General features: G+C 43.7%; 1 protein-coding gene across 11 annotated transcripts in view; it reads left to right on the forward strand.

The window, feature by feature from the left end:
* Positions 1–24,789, forward strand: part of ATXN1 (ataxin 1) — a 411,273-nt gene that overhangs the window by 257,988 nt on the left and 128,496 nt on the right. The window lies entirely within an intron of this gene.

A 24,789-nucleotide genomic window follows, 5' to 3' on the forward strand; every position in this document is an offset into this window, starting at 1 on the left:
ACAGTGATTCTTTTCAATGGTTAGCACCCCCCTGTCCTGGGACGGTTACACAGAACCCACCGCAGAGTGGACTCTTTTAGCTGGTCTGTCCAGCTTCTTTGGGGTTCGGTGGGTAAAAATCCTCCCGGCGAATGATCAGCTACGAGAATTGGCACCCAGCCGATATTTTTATTCATGGAACGTTTTATTGTTGTTGTTGGTTGGTTGGTTGGTTTTTGGAATGAAACTTTTTTTTTTCCTTTCAAAAATCTGAGGTATGCAAATACAGTCCGTTGTGTTGGGTGCTTGTCTTACTCAGAATTGGCTGACTTACTGGTTTTTATCAGATTACAAGGTCAAGGCTTTGGGATTAATAAAGTATCAGCTGCTGGTTGCTTTTCATGAGGAGATTAAATATCAAGTCGTTGATGATATAGACCACATGCTGGGTTGCAAGGAGCTTATTCCCGCGCAGAATTTAGGAATCTGACCAGCTCCTGTGCTTTCTGGAGATTTTAACCTCATTGTTAGATTGGGTCCAAAAAAAAGTTTATAAGGTTTTGATCAGGAAAGAATACAGCTGCAGGAAACCAGGGATGGGCTATGAGTATATTGTCTTCAAGTTTTAGAAAATGAAGAACCAACTTTGACTAGGACTTTGTGTGTGTGTGTGTGTGTGCGCATGTGTGTGCATGTGTGTGTATGTCTATATATACATGCAATACATATATATATTTAATACGTGTCATATATTTGTACATATATTATATAAACAAATACATATTTTCTGTGTATTTATAAATATGCAATATTTATATATAATAAATATACAATATTTATTATATATTATAATATAATAAATATATTTATATATACACACAAGTATATGTGAAATATATATTTATACATACTATATAAAATTTTATATAATCAGCCCTTAGCTTAACAATTAAGTCAGGAAACTTCTCCAGGCATTTTTAACTTACATTTTTGCAGTTGCACAAATGATTTTGAAAGAGCAAGGGGCAACACTATGGGGGCATATACCAGGGAGAAAAAGCATTAATGCTGAAACAAAAAATTTCCACTGGATATTTTTTATTTTGTGGTTTTCTAAAAATTTCTATTAAATTATGCATCTTTATCCGTATTTCCTCAGGGTTAAATAGTCATACTCAAATAAACTTATTAAATTTAAAACCTCCCAGCACCTCATAGTAAATGGTGGGAAACACTGGTGTTTTAATGTGTTTCTGTTTTGTACATATGATCACATTGGTTCCCATGGAAATGTACATGCAGCTCCTGGAATCAACAGACCTGAATTCTAGTCCTGGTCCTATGGTTGAGGTCAAGAAAGTCTGCAACTTTGACAGGTCACTAACCCCCATCAAGTGTTACTTTGTTAAGTCTACATGTTTACTTTTTATTTTGTAAATCTGTATGCAACAGCAAATAACCTGTGAATTGATCAGTTAACATCTTGGTTTGATGTCCCAAAAAGGGGCACAGTATTGTATAAGGCACTTTAATACTTACTTAAAAACAAAAACAAAAAAACAACTCTCCTGTTGAAGTTTCTCCCACTATTAAGGAATAATTTGGGTCCTAGAGTAGTAGGATATTTTACTAGAAATTATTTTCCCACTGATATGGCCGTTAGAATACGTGATTTTTTTTAAAGCATTTTTATCCTAGGAAACAAATGTTGTATGGAATGGTGTTGTAGGTTTCAGGTTACATCTAAGTGAATAACGCAGACACTGTCATCAAAATAGCTTTTTGTTTCAAATCTGATTTTTTTTGCTTTGAAATGCTCATGTGATATTCTGTCAAACCCCAAACATTAAATGAGGTTTTCAGAGGAGTTCTGAAGTATAAACTTTAAGATGCCACATGCCCCACTAAAGTAATTTAAAAATCCATCTGTAAATAGAGTGTGTTGAGAGAAAGGAAGAAAATATGAAATTCTAGTGAACTCCTTCAGTGCTAAGGACTTCCTCTTGCAAATCACATTTGCTTGTTGGCGGGTGTTGGGGAGGATCCCAATTTTCTCAGCAAGTTGTGAAATTAGTGATCTTAGTCATTAGTTATCTTTTGGGATCTTGGTGTGTTTTTACCTTGAGTTCATTACTTTGGTATCCTGGGTGCCCCAAAGCCTGTGCCATTATGATCAGGAGAGCAGGAGATTTTTCAAAGAACATGTGCTTGCAAGTGGGGTAGGAATGTGGATGTATAAATATTTGAGTAACCATCATAGCAGCCATTGGCATGAGCAGCTTATGTCCTCAGCATTCCTTGCAGACCGCACCCCAAACTTAGTGCCTCTGTGGGACCCCATTTGCCACCTCTCAGATCTGCCACCGTCTTTTTAGCAGATGATATCTCAAAGTCCAGAAAATGTCTCAAACTGGCCCAAAGATGTGGTATCTTGTACATGAAAGGGGTGGTCATGAAAATTTACCTATGAGTCAGGAGACCTGGGTTTTACACATGGTGTTGCACTTAACCTTGGAATCTGGGAACCCCCAAAGCTCTGTGGACCCAGTTTATGTGGAGTAACATGAGAAAGTTGGGTTAAGTGACGTCTGGTGATTCTTCTCGCTGTGTGTGTCACGTTGCATAACGTACCAGCTTGAATGAGGCATTCATTTTAGCCGGTTTGGCTTCTAAAAAATCAGTGATTCGGCACAACTTCAGTTTACAACTGTTTTTAAAATATTGAGCACAGTCTTATGCTATTATATGTGTGTTATGTCTGTCACTGTCGTGATACCCGCCCTCCCAGATAGCGTGATAACTCAAAGGTATTCCTTTGGGGCTTTCTAAGAATATAGTTTTAGTCATTTAAATTAAGGATCCACCGATTGGTCTTTTTGAAAATTAAATATGAGTCGTTTTTGAAATTAAGTTTCTTAAAACTGTCCACCTCCACACTCAAATATTGCTTAGCACAGGGATGCCTGGGTGGCTCAGTCATTATGTGTCCAACTCTTGATTTCAGCTCAGGTCGTGCTCTCAGCGTCCTGAGGTTGAGCCCCACACTGGACTTTGTGCTGGGCATGGAACCTGTTTAAGATTCCCTCTCTTCCTCTGTCCTTCCCTCTCCCCCATCAATCTCTCTCTCTAAAAAAAAAAATACATACATATATGTATACATATATATATATATTGCTTAGCATATATGCACAGAGGCAATGATCTTTATTTTTTTCTTAAGCTTCTCAGCCTCCTTAGGTAGGACTTCTCAAGTTACCATTCCAAAGCAGCCTCTCCTAACCTACATAAACTAGCACCCACCCCATCCCTCTGTACTAGCTAGCATACTTCGTTTTCCTTTTAAGCACTTTATATATTACATATTTATTTGTTAATCATCTATCCCCTCAACTAGACTGTAAGCCCCATGAAAGCAGGATGATGATGGTGATGATGATGATAATGATGATGGTGATGATGATGATGATGATGACGATGATGGTGATGGTGGTGATGATGATGAGGAGGACGATGATGGTGATGATGATGGTGGTGATGATGACGATGATGGTGATGATGGTGATGATGATGATGACGATGATGACGATGATGGTGATGATGGTGATGGTGATGGATGATGATGGTGATGATGATGGTGATGATGACGATGATGGTGATGGTGGTGATGATGATGATGGTGATGATGGTGACGATGATAGTGATGGTGATGGTGATGATGATGATGATGGTGGTGGTTACCAACTGAATCCGAAACACCTAAAATGCCACCTGGCCCATTGTAGGCACTCAGCAAATAGTTGTTGAATGAATGTCCAAGGAGAAGGTTAATGTACGCCGGGACTTCCCACGTGTGGGCTAACCCATTAGAAGGAGGAATATAAACATGGTTCTGATGAGACCTGCTTGAATCGGATAGTAATGTGATCAGGCAGGGGATGGCATGGAGAGACCCATCTAGTTTCTTTAACTTAGAAGTCGATACTAAATGCCTGTGATGTATATAAGTAAATGTGAGAAAGGAAACAATTTGTCTAAAAAAGTTTTATAGAACTATCAATAGAGTATGGGGATTTTCTGATACTCTTTTAAAAAAATCCTGCCCTTAGTGTATTTCCTCTCATGTTCCATTTGAGTGGTTTGCCTTATCAGTTCTTTCTGAGCAGCTTGCCCTGGCATTCTGTGAATGGAGGTAGCTTGGTCTCTCCCCATCACGTCATTTCGTCGCCCCTGAGAGCGGGAGCCGGGCTTGAAGTGAGCTCTTTCCCCAAAAAGAAACTCACCGTTTACTGAGTAGCGTCATTTGCCCTGTCTTTACTGCTGGATGAGGCACCATTTGGAACAAAGAAATGGCATGCTGACACAAAGTAAGGCCACCTAGCATCTCCTGTGGTGTGAGGGAGGGCCTTCACAAAGGCTTTCTCTCTCTCTCTCTCTCTTTCGAGATTTTATTTGTTTATTTGTCAGAGAGAGAGAGTATAAGCAGGGGGAGTGGCAGGCAGAGGGAGAAGGAGGCTCCCCAGTGAGCACAGACCCTGATGCGGGACTCAATCTCAGGACCCTAGGATCATGACCTGAGCTGAGGGCAGATGCTTAACCAACTGACCCACCCAGGCGCCCCTCACAAAGGCTTTCTTTCTTTTTTAAAAAGATTTTATTTATTTATTTGACAGAGATTACAAGTAGGCAGAGAGGCAGGCGGGGGCGGGGGGCAGGCTCCCTGCTGAGCAGAGAGCCCGATTCAGGGCTTGATCCTAGGACCCTGAGATCATGACCTGAGCTGAAGGCAGAGGCTTTAACCCACTGAGCCAGCCAGGCGCCCCTCACAAAGGCTTTCTTAAGGTATCATCATCCCATGTTGCTTTCGAGGATGACAAGAATAAAGGTTCCTTGCATTTTGTGTGTTTATGGACCCCCTTTTCAGAGGAACTGCTCCGAGTGCAGGAGTTAGGTTTTTCCTAGGAAGAAACTGGGAGACCAGAATACACACCTCTGTGCCCATTTATACAGCATTATGCCGTCTTTATAAGCTTCGAAAAATGGCACCTGAATTTCTAGTCCCCAGAGTCAGAGAATTGCATACACACGCTCTGATAAGAGTGATTTGGGAATTTCCTGCGTGTCTAGCAATTTGTACCTTTTAGATTTGCCATCTGTGACACCACATTCTCTAGCACTATCGCAAAAAAAAAAAAAAAAAAAAAAAAAGAGAGAGAGAGAGCGAGAGAGCGAGAAAGAGAAAACTGAAGTAGATAAGGGGGTCAGGAGAGAAGGGGAGACTTTGCTGTTAGAATAATGAGGGAACCAGCCAAGCTGTTTTCCGTCCTCACTTCTGAAGGCCCGTGACTTGGCCTGTGACTTGGCCTGTGTGTCCTCAAGGCTCTGACTGAGCTGTTCGGTGCAGGGCAGAGTCTTGTGTGGTCTTTTTGGGTTTTCGGCTTCACCCTTTCCTCTCCCCGTCCCAGACTTCCTTCCAGCATGTCTCACTGATAGCCTCACTAATTCCTGGCCTGGGCCCCTGTGGCGGGGCCTCCAGAGGAATGCTCCTTCTGCGAGCTGATGTCAAGGCTCCTTCCTGAGTCCTTGGCAAAGTCTAGCCCATCCCAGACACACCCTTTCCCCTCCGCATCACGTTCCCCCAGCGCTGGGCCTCCTCCAAGAGGAGAGGAGAGGAGAGGAGAGGAGAGGAGAGGAGAGGAGAGGAGAGGAGAGGAGAGGGAAAGGGAGAGGAGAGGGAGAGAGAGAGCCACAGAGCCCTCAGAAGCTGTGAAGGGAATATTCATGTTCTGTGGGGGGAAGGGACGCCCGCAGCCTGGTAAGACTGTTTTCTAACTTGAGTAGTGCCAAGGTCAAAGTTTGTGTGTTCTCTTGAAGGTTAGAATTCATCACATAAATGATACTTAGGAAAAGACTCTTGTGTGCCAAGGTGTGCTGAAGTCTGTTAGGGATATAGGGATGCATGATCGATGTTTGCTGCCCTCTGAGACGTTGCTGTCGGAGCCCTTGCGGGGGAGGGGGGTTTACACTCGGGGTGTGAGTCGGGTGTCCTGGAAAGGGTGATGGGTCAGAGTGCTCAGAGCCTGGTGCTCAGGGAAGGCTTCAAGCTCTGCTGCACAGCAGAATCAGGCCTGCAAGCTGAGGTAGCTCTTAGCCCCATGTGCATGTGGGCTTTGAGAAGGCAAGGCAGGGAGGGCAAATAAAACCGGTCTCTTATTTACCTCCTTCCACGTTTGGGCACATGACACCTCTCCATCAGAACCTTCTTTCCATCAGAAAAGATGGGATAGGACAGCCAATGGAGACATGGGATGGGGACTTGTAGCATCAGAAAACCATTCTCCTTTAGGATCATCTTATGTATCTTCTTGCAAAAGCTGAAGCCTAAACTTGGGGTCACTCAAGGAAAGGACACCATTCAGCCCAAGTAGATAGTATGTTTTCAACTTGAACTTCGATGCAGAAACCGTACCCCAGGTTTAAAAACTGTTTCTCAAGGGGTGTATCTTTGAGGTGTCCATGCGGAAGAGTCCTTGTGCACCAAAGTAGGAATGACCCACTCCTGGTGCCTCCCCCACACCTGAAACTTTTTTCAGAGAGCGATTAAGTAAGTCCCACACTTCTGGGCATCTCAGTGGCTGGCTGGATCGCTCATCTTTGTTAAGATATCACTGATGTGTGTGGTTTCTCACACTGTGTCTCATCCCATAGTATTTGAACTCCTTTCACGATTCCTCTCAAACATGGTCATTTCTCGTTTGCTTTCAGACAGAAAAGTGAGGCACAAACAGGAACGAAATGACATTGTTTTTTGTCTAAAAGCCCGAACAGAATCCATTGGTAGTTTCTTACCAGCAAATAAATTGTTCCTTGGGACTAATGTCAAGTAAAAAAAAAAAAAAAAGACAAACAGAAAGATGACCTCATTCTTTTAAATCCCCCACATTTTTCATTTTTGTAAAATATCATTTTTTTAACATAGAAAGTCATTTAACCACTTCCCTAACATATATTAATATGAAATTTCAAGTGGACTAATGTAAAACAACAACAACAACAACAAAAGACAAACAGAAAGATGACCTCATTCTTTTAAATCCCCCACATTTTTCACTTTTGTAAAATAATCATTTTTTTAATATAGAAAGTCATTCAACCGCTTCTCCAACATATATTCATATGATATTTCAAGTGGTAGCTCTACAGTGAATTATGCTAGGTGAGATCTTAGATTGAAGGAATTAATTTATCTTCTATCCATCCTGAGTGTTAGGTTAACTTTCTGCAGGCGCTTAAGTAAGTATGTTTACATGATTCGGAAAAAGTAACTCTCAACACGTACAAAATGCTTTGTTTGAAACCTTCGTTGGAAGAAGTCAGTTTTTCAGTCTTTTTTTTTTTCTCTATTTGTGCTTATGTTCTAAAATGACTGAAGTTGAGTCCCCCTGCCCCATGGAAATATTAATGGGATATAAATGGCAGTTTTTTGAGCATCTTTGATTTCTAGAAATCAGGCAAGTTCTTGTCACTGTACTCTTTGGACTCCAAGCCATCTTCTTCCACTTAGAAATTCCACTTTTCTCCCTATACCTTCGTCATGCACATCTTGTCGCCATCTGCCTTTCTGGCATGGAAGGTCTGGCACCAGGATGGTCTTGGACACCATGCACCATGCACCATGCCAGCAGAATTCCTTGCTAATGACCCTTGCACAAATCCTGGGCTCTTTCAAACCACACACGGCCATCCTCATGGGCTTCTGGACACCCAGCTCTGGGCATCTAGAGAGAAGAACGTGCTTGCTGGAATCATTTTCTCAAATTTCCATGAGGTTTCTCTTCTTTTCATTTCCCCTTTTTCTTCTCAAGCCTTTGTAGATTGCATGGAACTGAAAAATTATAATTTCTCCAGGGCTAACATCCAAGACTTTAATAGGCCGTCTTAATAGTCTGGGCTCCTACGAGTTGCTACCCGTTAGAAACATTGTAAAACTCCGCAGAACAAAGAAGACTGGCCACAAAGATTGTTCCCTTCCGCTACCGTGGCAAGCCCTCGTTTTCCAGTTTTCTTTGCCTTTTCTTTGTTCCCCAAGGAGAGGGGGGCATGAGATTAGGATGTTATTGTTCGGAAAGGGGACAGCTCTGGCCTGTACAAACAAGATTTTTCCCCCCTTCCCTTTGGCAACCTGAGTGGTTCTACCTGTTTTCTGGCTCCCAAGCTTCTGCTTGTGAACAGGCTCCCTCCCCACCACCTGCAGGACACTAATAAATTAAAGATACAGTCGTCAGTTAGTTACTATGTGTATCTGCCACTCACAGAATTCATAATAGAGGCATTGGGGCTTTATCTGAAGTGAGTGTCTTGCCCCCTACTCGTCACCACCACATGGAGCCCAAGTGTAGATTAAAGGGTAGTTTGTCAAGGTGAGAGCTACCCACTGGGAAATGTTAGTCTGTCACTCGCCCTAGCAGAGCCGATTAGCGACCAATGGGTATCTTATTGCTGTCATTGGACTTTGTAATCCAGGTTCCCAGCACGGTTGCCAATCTATTTCTGTGCCCCAGGGGTGATGCCAGTTGTCCTAGCAACCTGCTGGCTGGCACTTCCCCAAAGGCAGGAAAGGGAGTGGCAGGGGAAGGTGATGGCCTCCAGTGGGTCAGGAGGGAGCTGGCAGTCCCCTTGCTCCTAGAGGACTTTCCATTTCCTTCACTGGGCAGGCCTCCAGGAAGGGATGTCAGTATCATGGGAGTGTCACTTACTCAGGATCATGGACCACCTGGTCGTTCTGGAATGGATAGCATCCCGTGGCGAATAACACACCAATGAGTGGATGGTCCAGGCAGAATGTGGGGACCGTCAGGCCAGGATATCAGTCCATCTCAGAACGTTAGATGGTATCAGGTTTTCTTGTGAATTGGGTTCATGTTCTTGTTGTTCATCAGCACTGCCATCCTGAGTTGGGAACCCAGATAGCTGTTTGGGAGGAATCAGGTCAGGAGAGGGAGCATGGAGGGAAACACCCCTACAGTGGACCTTGGCTCTTTTTCCAGCTGTTGGCTCTGTCCCAAGAGCAGTTCGGTAGAACTAGAGCTTCTGTGCTGGGTTCTGGTAATTGATCCACGCACCCAGCATCGAAAAGGAACACGACTAACCTTGTGCTCTTCTTTTTTCTTACATTCCTCCTCCCTTTATGTGAAATTGAATTGGCACCAAATCATTTCCCATCCTTTTCTGATGTGGTTCCAGCAGAATATAGAAATCCTGAGTATTCTATCTTAAAGTCCCTAACCTAGTTGGCCTTGCCTAGATTAAGTCTAAAATTAGGCCATCAGTTGACATTGGATGTCTTGGGGACTTCATCACACAGCCACTTCATGATGGAGGGCCCTAGCCAAAGACTCGGGCTGGCGTTGTCTCCTAGGGCTGCTTCCATCTGGGTTAGCACAGAGAATGTCAGGATGTTTTTCACGAAGGAAGAATGAAGGCGGGGTCTGTTTGCAAATCTTGTTCGAGAGATGGAGAGCAAGGGCGGATAAACGGGATGTCCCCAGGACATCTGAAACCGGAAATGACATAAAGTATCATTGGTACCTTTCCTTTGATTACCAAAAGGCTTTCTGCACCATCAGAGACCTCGTATTACTTCCTCCATGGAATGGCCATACTTAGCTGAGACAATACACACGTGAAACTGCATCTTTCTGCCAGGGAAGCCAGTTGGAATGTGAGGGAACATTCCCAGCACACTTTGAATACTCAGCAAATGCTCATTCCCCCTTCCATACCTGGAATAAGGGTAGACTGGAATTAAGAGAAATGATTTTTGAACCAAAACGAAGCACCTAGGTTGCTGTTGATATTTTCGGAGTGTCCTGTGATTCCAGGCTGTTTCTTAACACATAGAGCAGTTCTGTTTGACAATGTGTGTGCTGTGCCTAGTAGATCATTACTTTAAGTTGTTGAAATGGTTTACATGGTAGAAGACACTGTGTGTTCCTAGAGCAATGAATACCTATGTGAAATTGTAGAGAAGTAGAATTGTTTTTTTTCTGAAATCATTATGTAACCCTTCATCCAGCATTTAATGGTAAATAGTCATCATTCCTCATGGTACACAGGCAGCGAGGACAGTTGTCTCATATTGGCATGAATAATGAATACAGCCTGTGTGAACTATGGTAAAGTTGGAAGATTAAAATCCTTCTATAGGTCTGATGTTTGCTTTTTTTTAAAGGAGATTGGGTAAACAGATGATACCCAAGTAGGCCTCATCCACTCAATGCTCATATTTTTCTTTTTTAAAGATTTTATTTATCTAGTTGAAAGAGAGAGAGCGAGCGCATGTGCATGGCGGGAGACAGGGAGAGGGAGAGGTAGGCTCCTCACTGAGCAGGGAGCCCAACATGAGACTCGATCCCAGGACCCTGGGATCATGACCCGAGCTGAAGGCAAACTTCTGACCGACAAAGCCACTCAGGCATCCCTGCATTTTTCCTTTCACAACCTATCTAGACACACAGTGATTGGAAGAACACCTAGAATAGGGAGAACCTGTTCTCTCTCTCTTGAATGTGTTGTTAGTCACAGCGGTAGGTGGGAACATAAATAATAATAACTAAGGAAAAGCTGGAGATGCCCTGGCTGGAACCAGGAGCAGGAGCATCAGGCTAAGGACAAACATCTGGTCCCCTCCCCCAATTCCTGCCCTGCTGAGACTATGGGAAAGCTACTTTCTTCCTTTATGCCTCTCTTTCCTTGTCTTCCAAAGGACATAGTTATCATTCCTACTTAACAGCATTAGATTTAAAGGTATTAGTCCAAATAAGAGGCTTTTGGAATCTTCCTTTATCTTCTTTAATCTTCTACTCATCAGCTCTGTGTCCTTGGGGAAATTGCCCAACTTCACTGAGACTTATTCCCTTTTCTGTAAAATAAGGTTAATCATACCTACCCTGCAAGATTGTTTAGAGAATTAAATGAGACACTGTGGGTTAAGTTTTAGCCCAGAGATTGCTCCCTAGTAATGGTGCAGTTCTAATGCTATTAGGATGATAAGCTTCACAAAACAAAATTTATTGTAATGTGTTGCTAAAACGAACAGGTGAACAACTGCCACTTGCTAATCCCTTTGTTGTAGAGAGGTTTCCTCTATTGTACGAATTGTCATTCACCATCAGCGTCATTGCCTTGATGGTGAAATCAGTTCTCTACTGTTAAAATGTTCTGCTTCTTTGACATATATAGTAATTATGATGGTGAACGTGACAACACTTGTCAGAATTATCCCTGCGCATGTATACTGAGGGCCCTTGGAATTTTAGGTGATTTTTTTAGTATTAGTCAAACTGAAAGGCACAGTAAGTTTGGAAGGTATGATAGTCTCGACTATAAAGAGAATAGGGAGATTCCCAAAGGCTATTGATATGAGTGGAACGCTAAAAAAGAAAAACATTAAGATATATTTTGATGTAGTTACCATGTCTAGGTGGTGAGAGGTAAAAATTACCTAGTCTAACTCTTTTAAATTAAGGCTAGAAAAAGGCAGAAGATAGATAGACACATTCCTGTATCTTCTTTCAGCAAATATGTACAGAGTGCACTGTAAGGAAGGCATTCGCAACAGCCGAAGGAGCCTTCAGTCGCTGGGTGAGGGATGAAAGTAGGCACCCCCTTTCCATGGTTGCTGATGCTCTGTCCGTGGTACCCACAGGAGGCTACGGATACAAACCAGCAAGGCATCTTCAGGCTTCAGGGAAGGCTTCTTCCTCAAGACTAAAGGATGGGCAGGTGTTAAGCAGGAAACAGAATGAGTGTATCAGTTTGCATCTACCATGTAACAAACCACCCCACCATTTAGCAGCTTCAGATCACAAACATGAATGGTTTCTTGGTGATGCTGCATGTCTACTGGGCTCGTCTAGTCTGACCCGCTTGGCTGGCACTGGTGGGACCATGATGACCTCACTCCTCAGTCTGGCGGTTGGTTGGAAGGCTGATGGGTGAGGGGAGCTTCCGTGGGGATGGCTTGTGCCTGTTCCTCGTGGTCTCTCATCCTCCAGGATGCTCATCTGAGCTTCTTGGTACTGTAATCTGAGGGTTCCCAAGGGCAGCAAGAGAGGACAGACTCTCTTATCCAAGAGAGGACAGACTCCAGCAAACAAATGCCTTTTGGCCTCTGTTGGCAAGATCTTGGCTAATTTCCCTTTAGCCCAAACAAGCCACTTAATAAGCCCAGATTCAAGGGAGGTGGGGGGAATGCCAGCTTGAGTTGCTTTGTGGACAGCATGTACCGGGCTCAGAGGTAAGAGAGAGCCTGGCGTGCCGGCACCACAAGTAATTCAGAGTGGCTAACAGAGCAGGTAAGACGTGTCGGGGTCAGGCGCCAGATCGTCAAGTGTCTTTTCAGTAAGCTCCACTGAGGAGCTGGGAGTCTGTCCTAAAACTGAGGAGTCATTGAAAGATTTTCAGCAGGATATTGACACAATCAATAAGATATCTAAAAACCTGGGTGGATGGCAAGAGCCTGAAAGCATGTGTTGGCAGCCCAGACAATTCAGGGATGATTCCAAAAAGATACCTCGGTGAAGGCAGAAATGCTATAGCTGAGAGGTGGTTCCAGGTTGCCAGGTGCTTTCTAATCAGTGGGCCCCGACTGAGGATGGAGGTCCCTCAGGGGATGTCGAGGCACACAGAGGAGATATAGGCAGGGAGCATGAGGCAGAGGAAGTGTGTGTGGGAACTCAGCCCAGCTTGAGGGAGTCAGATCTCGCTGGCTTCTTTCCATCCCTCGTGGGTGGGATCCTGCCAGACCCTGTGTCTGGGGGCTTTCAAAGGCCTGCCCGTGGGCTGACAGTCTCCAAAAGTGCCTTCTCCTGGTGAGTGATGCCACAGCATCCCCCCAGCCGAACGCGCTTTTCTTCCCAACACGTTTTTCCCCGTGACCTTGAAACCGACAGTGTCTTCCAAGGGCCCTCGGGCTCTCCCCCAAATCCTCCCCTGCCCTCGGATGGGACCAGGGCTCACCCATTAATTTCAAGAACTGACCTTTTAACTGTGTTATTAAGTGTAACTCTTTAAAATGACGAAAATAGAAATGACTGTTTCATTTCACTAATTCAAGTCACCAAGAGTGAGAACTTGTGGTTTTTGCCGATACGTTGGGGAGCCGGTTTATTATCACTGAAGCTACCCGATATCGGGGGCGGGGTGGGGGGGGGAGGCAGGCGGGACCAGCTGGGTATTTTTCCGAGCCTTGGATTATAACTCAAATGCTGAAAGTAATTATCTTTTAGAGACAAAAAGTTGGGGAGGGGACACCTCCGTGTGCGTTAAGCAGGTAATAATTTGCCGCGTTTTCTTTCTAAATCTTCATTAAAAAAAAAAAAAAAGAAACAGAGAGAGAGAGACAGACAGACATAAAAATGGACAGGCAGCATGGTGCAGGCTGCCGGGGATGGCCTCTGATTTCTGCTGTCTTAGCCTTGATGGACACCATCCCTAAGCATATAATTGAGAATCCTTGGAAATCTAGGGGATAGAGGAAGACAAGAAGGAAAACTAAAAACCCAGATCATAATCCTGTGAGGGCAGGTGGACAACTTTTGTAGCCGAGTCCCACACTTCCTCCATTTAAAGAGTTCCAACAGCCTTTTTTAAGTCACCATCCCAGGGAGGACCCTTGGCCATGGGAGTCGTTTGCTCTGTGCTCGCCCATAGGAGTGTGTTTGTCATGTCAGCTTTGCTTTGCTCAGGGGCCGGGACTGGTGGCTTCACTCCTGGGAAGCCCATATGTTCTTGCCAGGCACTGCTACTTGAACGGGATACATTTTCGAGGACAGGAAAGGGCTTGAGAACCCCCAGTGCTGGATCAAAGGCAAAAGGTATTTTATTTTATTTTTTCCTGCTGAAAAACAGCAAGCATTTTTGGATTTTTGGTATTTGTATCTGAGAGTCTTAGTCAAGCCGTTGTGTGGAGGACTGAGAGAAGAACGTGCAGCAGAAGACCTCGTCATAAGTGCCCAAATCTGGCGAGCCCCATAATCGTGTGACCCAGAAGTGAAAACATGGCATGTTTTGGAATTCCTGATTCTGCCTATTTGCTTTAATAGCAGATCATTGCCTAAACACTGACCATTGCATTTGACACTGAAAGGAAGATAAGGCTTGCTGTGCACAGGCCAGTCCGGCTTCTAGAAGAGTCTAGAAGGAGTGCCAGTGAACGGAGCAGGACAGGTGACCATAGGAGGACCCAGCTCCCGTGCATTTGCTGTATATGCCGTGATCTCCTCTGAGGCTTTGCAGGCAATATTAATAAGAATAACGTGCTTCTCTTTATAAATACATATTCAGCCTGTCCTTGAATATGGAGAGCATAGAGGAGGAAAATAGAACCTTCTTATTTTTGTAAGTGGGGTGCAGGTGTGTGCCTGCTGCCACCTGATAGTGAATCACTAGGTTATGTCAGCTTCTTCTCTTGCCCACCGGTGCTTCCTACGGTACTGGAAGCAAGGCAACTGTGACCATCCACCAGGGACAGGAGTATACAAGTGAGGTCAACACTCTGATCAAAACCACCTCCTGTTACCTACATTTTAAAGAAATGGTAGCAATACGGTGCAGTCAGAATGAGTGAAACCTTTTTCCAGAATACACTGGATTGCTCCTTTGATTACTATCCAGGGGCAGTCGTTAGAATCTCCAGTCTGACCGACAGGGTACAGAGGGAGGGAGTAGTATTTGTTAGGTATTTGGAGTGTCTTCTAAAGAGAGACAGGCTACCTCCATTCAGAACCTTGTTCTCTCCCCTCTTTGCTTATGTGTCCACTGTCCTGATGAGAGTAGGGTCTGGCTCTCCCTCCCTCTCTTTCTTTCTCTCACACACAGATACCCACAGGACCCCCCCCCCCCCGGCAGGCCCTCCAGGGCAGCCCAGAGGGTTGGGATGATGCCAGAGACCATGGCCAGCCTTGCTAGCTCTCTTGTCTCACTCTGTCACCTGGGAAGAAGGTGACGGTTGTGAGCTGCAGTGTTCACTTGTCTTAACATTAAAGGCCCTCCGATCCCATCTGTCCATCTTACCAGAACATCCTTCCTGGATCTCGAGTTTTCAAATGTTGCCTCCTCCTTGCAGCCGACTCCAAAACGCGGAGCTCTGAGGCCTGTATGTTTACGTATCCTGCCTCGATCTTAAATTTACCTACCCTACTGCAGTGTACGAAACTGAGAACTCAAATTAGTTTTTGGGATTAAAGCCGTCTCCGTGGCAGAAAGTGTTTGGCAGAAGCTGTGTATATCTTCTGATAAAACCCTAGGTTTTACGTCACACCATTTTTTTTTTTTTTAATTGCTGGGGATCTTTCAGATAGAAGGGTGAGCATAGGGATGAAAAATCAGAAATTGGATGAGAACCCATGGCCAAACATCAGCCGTGCTGTGGGGGAATTTTCCAAGTAAGCACAGGCTGATTTCAGGGGTTCCGGCCTGTCCCTTTATATCACATCTCCCTGTTCTCCTTTTCGGATCTAACCTTGCCTCCCCCTGCAAAGGCCTCAAATCATTTCACGTCCCCTCGTTGAGAAACAGTCTGCTAGAGATACCTGAAGTTGGTAGGGACCTTGGGCAGGATAATTGCACTTTCCAGGGCTCGGGGACCTAAGGATTGAATTTGTTTAATGCTAGAATTTCAGCTGATCCTGGAAGAAATCTTTTGGATGTCATTTTTTCCAACATATCATGAAGCAAGTAGCTACCCACCAAAATCAATACCTATGCTACCCGTTTTGATGTCTGTACCGTCATTTTTCATATCAAATAGCCAATACCTTAATAATCATTAAATTAACTTTGCATAAAAATTTCATAGCTGTGGTGTCTGTCCTTCATCAACTTTCTTTTTTTTTTGCAATTTAAAATATTGTGATAAAATACACATAACAGAATTTACTATCTTAATCATCTTTTCTTTTTCTTTTTTTTCTTTTTTTTTTTTTTTTAGAGACTGAGAGAGAGAGAGAGAGAGAGGCCGACCAGGGGAGAGGGAGGGTAAGAGAGGCAGAGTGAATCTTAAGTAGGCACCACACTCAGTGCAGAGCTGGACGTGGGGCTCGATCTCACAACTCCAAGAATATGACCTGAGTGGAAATCAAGAGTCAGACACTTGACAGACTGAGCCACCCAGGTGCCTCCACCATAATCATTTTCAAGGGTATAGTACGGTGGCCCTATTCATACGGCAGTGAGGACAGTCACTGCAATCCGTCTCCAGAATGCTTTCATCTTGCAAAACTGGCACTCTAGACCCATCAAACATGAACTCCCCATCCCTCTTGCTCCCAGCCCCTGGAAAGCACCAGGCTTCTGTCTCTCTGCATTTGGCTCTTCTAGGTGCCTCAATAAATATGGTATGATTCTAGGTGGAATCATACCATATATTTTTTTTATGATTGATTGATTTCATTTAGTATAACATTCTTAGGATTCACCTGAGTTGCAGCATGTGTTAGAAATTGCCTTCCTTTTGAAGACCGGATAGTATTCCATGATATGGCTAGACCATGTGTTGTTTATCCATCGATGGACACTTGAACTGCTTCCTTCCTCTCTTTGCTGTGAACATGTGTATGCAGATGTCCGTTCACCATCTTCACCAGCCTTGTTTTATGTGCTTGCTAAACGCAACTGCTTGAAGGAGACATGCCGTCTACCCTTTCTGAGCCCTTTTTTATGATAGAACCAGGTAGATGTTCTGCCCAGTAAATGTTACATGAAATATCTTCTTGTCCAGTCTCTTACCTTACACCTGAAATGCTTCTGGTTGCAGTCCCCAAGCATTGATTCAACCTTCCCTTTGTTTTCTATTAAAATGCAAATGATTCTGAGACCTAGGCCACAGATAGAGATACTAGCACCTTGGTGTGAATTGGTTAAACGGGGATCCTGTCTTGGAAGCTTTCTCCCACCACTCCTGCCACACCCAGTCCACTGCTCCTTGCTCTGTCTGTTCCTTATTTATAACCTTGCATTATTTCTGCAAGTACCACAACCATATTAAAGTTACTTATATTTTGCCTGTTCTGTAGAATAGACGCTTCTTAAGGACAGGACCCTTGTATATTTCATGTCGGTTTTTCAGGCTTTAGTAAAATGTCACACACAGCTCTGAATAAACCATTCATTCATTCATCAGGCATTTATTGAGTGTGTCGTGATTGAATCTTAAAATTGTGCCCTTCCGGGGGCTCTGGGTGGCCGACGAGCAACTTTATCCACTGCAAGGTTTGGCAGGTTTTAGAAATCTTTGGTTCAACCTTCCTATAACTGTAAGTGCAAGGACGGTCTTAGATGCATGGATCAAATAGTTTTCTATCACAAATCTATCTAGTTTTTTTGTCCTTCTGTTCAGAAAAAGCATCAATCTATGTAAGTTTGCCTCCTATTTAAAGGTGAGACGAGATGGGCATCTATGTCTCTCCTACTTTCTAGAAGTGACTTCTGAGGGACTGCTTTTCCCCCTCGCGGCTAGGAACAGTTCGATATACATTCTCAAGCAGCCCTGAGAACTTCTGGGTGCCCTTAATCTCATTATTTGTGATATCCGTCCTGTACCGTTTACAAATGCATGCAAACACTTACATGTTGCTCACATCGGTCCCCTTGGAAAAGGGGACTGAGGTTTGACTGGTTCATGTTGGTCTGTAACTGTGCACCTCGCTGTATGCTAATAACTCATAGCCCAAGGGTAACGGATGCTGGCTTCCTGTTCATTAATCCCTCAGCCACTCCCTAGCAAACAGAAGTCACTCTGATACCAGTTTGATGGTACTTCCCCCTTTATAAGGTAACGGTTATTACCTTATAAACTAATTCATTAGTCTTAAACTATATTGTGGCTTTCAGCTCTAGCATCAGAGTCAATTAGTTCTCAGGGATGTTACTATCAAGGCTATTCAGACCAATCATTATTCTGATTTATATTATCCTTGCCACTGTTGTCCCATGATTATTGTCATCGCTACAGTTTCCCATTTGGGCTGTAAACAGAGTGAAAACGCTCAGTGGTCACTACATGGAACCCGAAGTTGAATGTCTTTACCAAGAGCATAGACATGTTCAATAGGGAACAGGAAAAACACGAATAAATGGGGTCTTCAGACCATCTTTTAGTCTTCCTTTAGGCATTTCTGCTTCTTCTCCCATTAAACTTTTGGGCAAGGTTGTGAACAAGTAAGAAAGTTTAAAGTCACTGTGGGGGCGCCTGGGTGGCTCAGTGGGTTAAAGCCTCTGCCTTCGACTCAGGTCATGGTCTCAGGGTCCTGGGATCGAGCCCCGAGTCGGGCTCTGTGCTCGGCAGGGAAACTGCTTCCCCCTCTCTCTCTGCCTACTTGTGATCTCTGTCTATCAAATAAATAAATAAAATCTTAAAAAAAAAAGACATTGTTTAAAAAATAAAGTCAACTGTGTTACGTCTTACCTTCTGGCTTTCTCATACTCGTATTTTATCATGATAGAAATGGAAGTTACAGGAAAGATAACAGGGGAATGCCTACATAATGAACTACGGTAAACAGCTACAGTGAATTTATGCCCATAGAAAGGGAGCATTCCCAACAGATGGCTTTTGATTAAAGGTGCTTCCTGTAACAGATTTCAAGATGACACTGTTAGTTTAGGAAAGATGATAGATCTGTCTTTAAAAAGAGTGCTGTTGGGGGGATACCTGTTCTTCCCCACCTCCCCTCTCCGCCCTGAGGGCCACTCCTCCCTCCTCTGGATTTAAAGCAACAATTTGAAGGCTAAGAACAAACATGAAAATCTGACACTGGTGACTGGATCATGCATTGGTCTGGTTTGTGGATGGGGAACACGTCTGCGAGTCACGCCTGTTCCTGGCCACGCTGCTACAGATTGGCTACAGTATCTTCATAAATAATTTGCATCATCGGGCGTTTCTGCATGTCTTGTGCATGTTACTGTTATTTTTAGCTAGGATTTTTTTTTTTTTTACAATGACAATTTTTAAAGCAGACGAATCAAGACGCCTCTTCCGGCGATGGGGGAACAAGTGGTGGGAGCGTGGCGGGGGGTGCTCTGTCTCCTCTCTCCCCAAGGCATTTTCCTTTGCTACCAGGCTTGCTGCTCACACCATGACTTTTTGTGACTTTAGTTTCTTGCAGTGTTCGCTCCTTTTTTCCCTTATGCATAAAGATGTGGCTATTGAAGTAATTTATGTAATGAGAGAATGTGCCACACGGATATAAAGCAGCCACTGGCTTTTATGTAAGGCGCCCCGCTCTTCCTAAGGAGGATGTTGTTGGAACTTGAAGTATGGGATGGAAAGAGCATTAACTCTTTCACTTAAAAAATTGTCTTTTGCAAGTAGTCTCTGCAGTCGCTTGAGGAGGAGTTAGGAAAACATAGAGCCAGAGCATGACAAGTCTGCCAGGTTGCGGTGACCCGTAGATGTTCACCACTGTTAGCATCTGGTTGTGTTTTCTTCCAGAATATTTTCTGTGCATCGAAACAGGAATAAGTACACATAACTTTCAAAACTGGCATTGTAATCAGTAGGCTTTTCAGAACCTTTTTTTCCTACTTCATAATCTGTTATGAACATCTTCCGTCATTCATAGATTCAGATCGTTAAAAGACGTTGATGGCTCCTGAGTTTTGCAGAGTCTCATGAAGTCAGAGGACGTGCCTGCCCTCCTCCCTTGTTTTCTGTTTTGCTGCTCATGTCTGTTGCAGTCGTCTTGCTCTGCTGCTCATCGTGGTCAGATGAGAAATCCAGGCAAGAAGAGATGGAGGAACCCTACTTGCTGGAGAGTTCGACTCTCGACTTCCTTCCTCACAGTCCGGGACTTTTGAGAAATTCTTAGTCTTCCATCTTGGTTTCTTTATCACAGCTCATCATGTCTTTTCCTAGAAATTTTACTTTCCCTTAGGTATCTAGGATCTTCTTTTTCTCTCGCATTGGGCTGGTGATCATGGCTCCCTGTCTCTCATGTCTGAGTGTAGCCTGAACCTAGCAGAGACCCTTCCTTGACTATCCTGCTGGTTCCATGATGGTCCTTCCCTGTTGTCTGGAGCGACCCTGCTCAGCCTTTATCTCCCATTATTTACCTTGTGACCTTATTTATTTCATGTGTGACCTTTGCCTCTCTGTCCAGCACAGAGCTCTGTCAATGACTGTTCCAGGACATTCTACCCATGATCCGCACCCTTGCGGACACCCCCGTCAGACTCCGCGTCCTCCCAGTTCTTGATCCATAAGCCAGTTGCCTCTAGTCCTTTAAACCCTGGCTGGGAGTCATCTTGATGGCACATCTCTGATTAATTACATCTGGCTTTAGCCAGTATCTGGAAGGACCTCTGTGGGAAAAACCTCAAATTGCTGACAGTGCAGAGGTTGCTTTGTTTTTTGTTTTAAATTGTTTTAATTAACAGACTCTATTTCTTTAGAGCAGTTTTGGGTTTATGGAAAAATTGATGGGAAAGCACCAAGAGTTCCCATATTCCCTGTATCCTTCCCCCACAGCATCCTTCGTCACTTAATGTCTTGCATTGGAATGATACCTTTGTCTGCATCAATATTGACATATTATTATCATTAACTAAAGACCCTAGTTTACAGTATGGTTCATCCTTTCCGGGGTACCTTCTGTGGGTCTTGACGAATGTGTGATGGCACTTATCCACCACTACAGTATCCTTCAGAATAGTTTCCCTGCCCTGAAAATCCTATGTGTTTGGTCTGTTTATTCCTCCCTTCCAACCCCCCAAACCCTGATCTTTTTACTCTCCTCATAGTTTTGCCTTTTCCAGAATAACATAAAGTTGGACTCAGGCCAACTGTGGCCTTTCAGATTGGCTTTTTTCACTCAGTAACAGACATTTAAGGTTCCTCTGTGTCTTTCATAGCTTGATAGCTCATTTCTTTTTATTACTGAATAATATCCCATCGCATGGATGTGGCGTGATTGACTTACCCATTCGTCTCCTGACAGACATCTTGGTTGTATCTGTACTTTGGCAATTATGGATAAACTGCTATAAACATCGAAGTACAGTTTTTGGTGTGGACACCAGGTTCACCACCTTTCAACAAAGACCAAAGAGTGTGATTGTGGAACTGTGCAGTAAGACTGTGTTTCATTTAGTAAGAACCTACTTGGTTGACTTTTACGGTGGCTGCCCTACTTTGTAGTCCCACCAGCAGTGAATGAGAGTTCCTGTTGCTCCATACCCTCACCAGCATTGGGTGTTGTCGGTGTTCTGGATTCTGGCCATGCTAATAGGGGTGTAGTGGCATCTCATTGTTGTTTTAATTTTAAATTCCCTAATGTCATATCATGTGGGGCATCTCTTCATAGGAACATGTGCTGTCTATTGGTCTTCTTTAGTGAGCTCTTTAGTGAGGCATGCTTTTCTTCCTTGGTAAACCTATCTGCCTTCCAGAGCATTCTACTTCCACATGGTACACGCCCAGTAAATGCAGTCTCCCATCCCAGCGCCCAGCACGCATTGTCCTGAGCTCAGAAACCTGGGACCCATCTCATACATCCTCTCCTTTCCCCTGACTGTCATGCATGTTCTTTCCATACACAGCAGTGATGTTCACTTCTGAGCTCTCCTGAACGTGAGCTTATCTACCTCTTCGTGTGTCCAGGCTGCTTATTTCTTGCAATAACCAAGACAAGAGTCAACAATGGACAAGACAGTAGTTTGCATAACAAAATTCGCAGTATTGGGGTCCCATTTTGAATCTGAACTGGGGTTAAATTTAAGAAGTTGCCTTGGTGTCTTCACATTAATTTCCAAGTTTTGTTCTCTGCTATGATTTAGTAGCATACTTTGGAAATGTTGTTTTGATGACTGTTTGGTTTTACTTGCGGACAATAAACGTCGTTTTAACTTCATCTTGTGGACCCGTTAAAAACACTAGGTCTGTGGGTGGCTCAGTGGGTTAAAGCCTCTGCCTTTGGCTCAGGTCATGATCTCAGGGTCCTGGGATCGAGCCCCGCTTCGGGCTCTCTGCTCAGCGGGGAGCCTGCTTCCTCCTCTCTCTCTGCCTGCCTCTCTGCCTACTTGTGATCTCTCTCTGTCAAATAAATAAAATCTTAACAAAAAAACAAACAAAAAAAAACAAACCCTAGGTCTATGGCAGTAAGAAGGTATAAGCTTATTTGCATATAATACTGCATATGAATGCAAGAATAATTAACATGGGAAGAAATCAATACAAATGAGTGACATTTCTGAGTCGTTGACTACATGATAGATAAGGAGTTTCTCTACCCAGCATGTTACAAGTGGGCTACAAATATGTCGGTGTATCAGTCACCTTAGCTTTTGGGGCACCTTGAACCCTGACACTACAGAGCCCTGGGCAGAGGGACGAGAGAAGAGGGGGAGCCTGGATGTACTGATATAATGTAGATTGGGAAAAATAGTGCTTTGGAATGCAGAAAGACCCCATTCATTGTCCTGCTGTCTGCTTAGCTCACTGTTCTGCCTGCACACTTAAAATGGTGCTTGGTGCATAGTAAGTGTTCAATAAATATCAGTTTAATTCATGAAATGTACCAGAATTCTAAAGTCATTGAGCTTATTACTTAATCTTCTCTGTACCTCGGTTTCTAGAGCTGGAAATGTGATTGGTTTCTACACAACAGATGTGAATTTCTCTGTAGATAATAGGGCTCTTGTTGTGACCTAAAGTGACATGACACATGAACCATTGCTGTCATGGCTCAGGGTAGGGATGGTGTGGGGGGGGTCCTTTTGGTTCTTTCTTACCCTCACTCATTTGAATTATTTTTAAGTCTAGGTGATGATGATGATGATGATGGTGATGATAAAAATGATGTCACTTGCGTAGAGTTCATCAAGCTTATCGCCTTCCACTGATGTAATAATCAGGGCACTTCTGAGACCAGACAGGTGGGCCTCATTCGAATCAATGATCAAACTGAGGCTCAGAAAAGTGATGTGATTGTGTCAGACTACACACATGGCATGCCACAGAAATAGAACTGGAACCCAGATTCTTTAATTTTCGGACTTCCAGTCTCCAGGACTCTCATCTCTACCAAACATAATGAAGTTTCATCTAGACTCACCTTAAAGACGAGATCACTTCCAGTGAGCTTGCTATTTGATGCAAATGATGGCGCTACAGTAAATTTAAGAAAGCCTCCGTGAGGGAAACATTCCTAAACCTTTAAAAAAAAAAAAATACAGGCAACTAAAAGGAGGCTTAAGCTAAACGCTAGGGAGAATCTTTGAATTCTAAATCTTGAGGTTCTGAATTGGTAGTGGAGTTTTAATGTGAATTAATTGTGTGTAACATTTTCAGAAGATAAAATGATAAAAGCATAAACCTACACGCTTTTATAAAACTTGGTGAGATGAGATGAGAACAGATGATGTACTCTGAGAACCAGAAGGATGTGAAGAGACAGGTTTATGTGGATACTTTAAATTCATTTGCTGCTATCCATTTGACAGGAAAGTATGCCTTTCAAATCTCATACCAGTGAGAGGGAAAAAAGTCAGCAATATCTCTTCTTTTTCATTCCTTTATCTGAATGCTAAGTCACTTGGTCTGTTCTGGTTTTGATTCACAAATGAGTTTTCAGAAACTACCCTTCTCCTCTTTGTTTTCTTTTTTAATGAAAGATTTAATTTTTTCTCTGAAGACCGATAGAGCCCTGTGACATGAGATAGGTTAACCCCTCCCCCGTCTTCCCCATTTTGTCAGCTGGATTTAATTTTATACTCTCTACAACTGGAGAGCCTTATTTTCTGATAAGGGCCAGTTCTTGAGCAGTGATGATGATCATCTCTGCCTTTATTCATTCTCCCAAGATTTACTGAATACCAGAAGCAGGCCCTGTGCTGGGAGAAGAAAGCATAACTCTTGGCCTCAGGAAGTTCCCAGTCTTAACTCTAGTGCTTGGTCGCCCAGACATCTTATTTCTCTTCTACCACATTCCAAGCCTTCTCTCTGTGGATCCTGTTGAATGCTGTTTGCAGACTGTCCTTGCCATAGTTAAGTATCTGTTTTGCTCATTAGCCACAGGACAAGCTCATGAGTTGTACAGAAAAGGAAAGGGAATCTGTGAGTGGCTTTAGGTGTGGTCCCCTGGGCAGAGGACTGTGCCCGTGATGCTGAGGGACACTGTCTCACAGTGTCTTCTGTACACAGAGGAGACATACATTTGGCATCTCTGAAAGGCAAATAAAATACGACTAAAGATAGAACACAGGGAGGGGGATGACAACCTTTTAACCTTTTAAGCAGCCATGTTTCTGTTCAGTTTATTCCTGTTTGCTCTGAGAAGGAGGAAAAAAGAGAGAAACTCTAATTACAAACTTCTCGTTTCTCTCAACTATACTATTTTCAATCCTATCTAATTTGTACAGCTGAAGAGGCAAGTGCTTGCTTTTCAATGTAAAGAAAAGGCGCGCTCCTCCCCCCGCCCCCCATTTAATGCTTAGAAAAGATTGACTTTGATTTCAACGAAAGGAAAATTCTCCATGGCCTAATGATTCGTGACTTGTAATCACCAGGGAGCCGCCATCTTGTTCTGCACGGCCTTGTTCCTTGGCCTTGTGGGACTCTGCCATTCTGTAACCCCTGCTCTCTCACCTCCCCTATCTCTTTTTCTCTTGGATCAGGTGACTGATGTCACGCTGACAGTCACAGATGACTACTACAGTGGGGCGCATGGCTGCATTCCTGGAAGGGGCTCTCGTGACCGTCAGGCATGGTGTAGGCTCTATCCCTCACCCGGGAAACCCGTTCCCAAGATAGAC

Source organism: Lutra lutra, chromosome 6 (genome assembly GCF_902655055.1).
Source record: "Lutra lutra chromosome 6, mLutLut1.2, whole genome shotgun sequence".
NCBI lineage: Eukaryota > Metazoa > Chordata > Mammalia > Carnivora > Mustelidae > Lutra > Lutra lutra.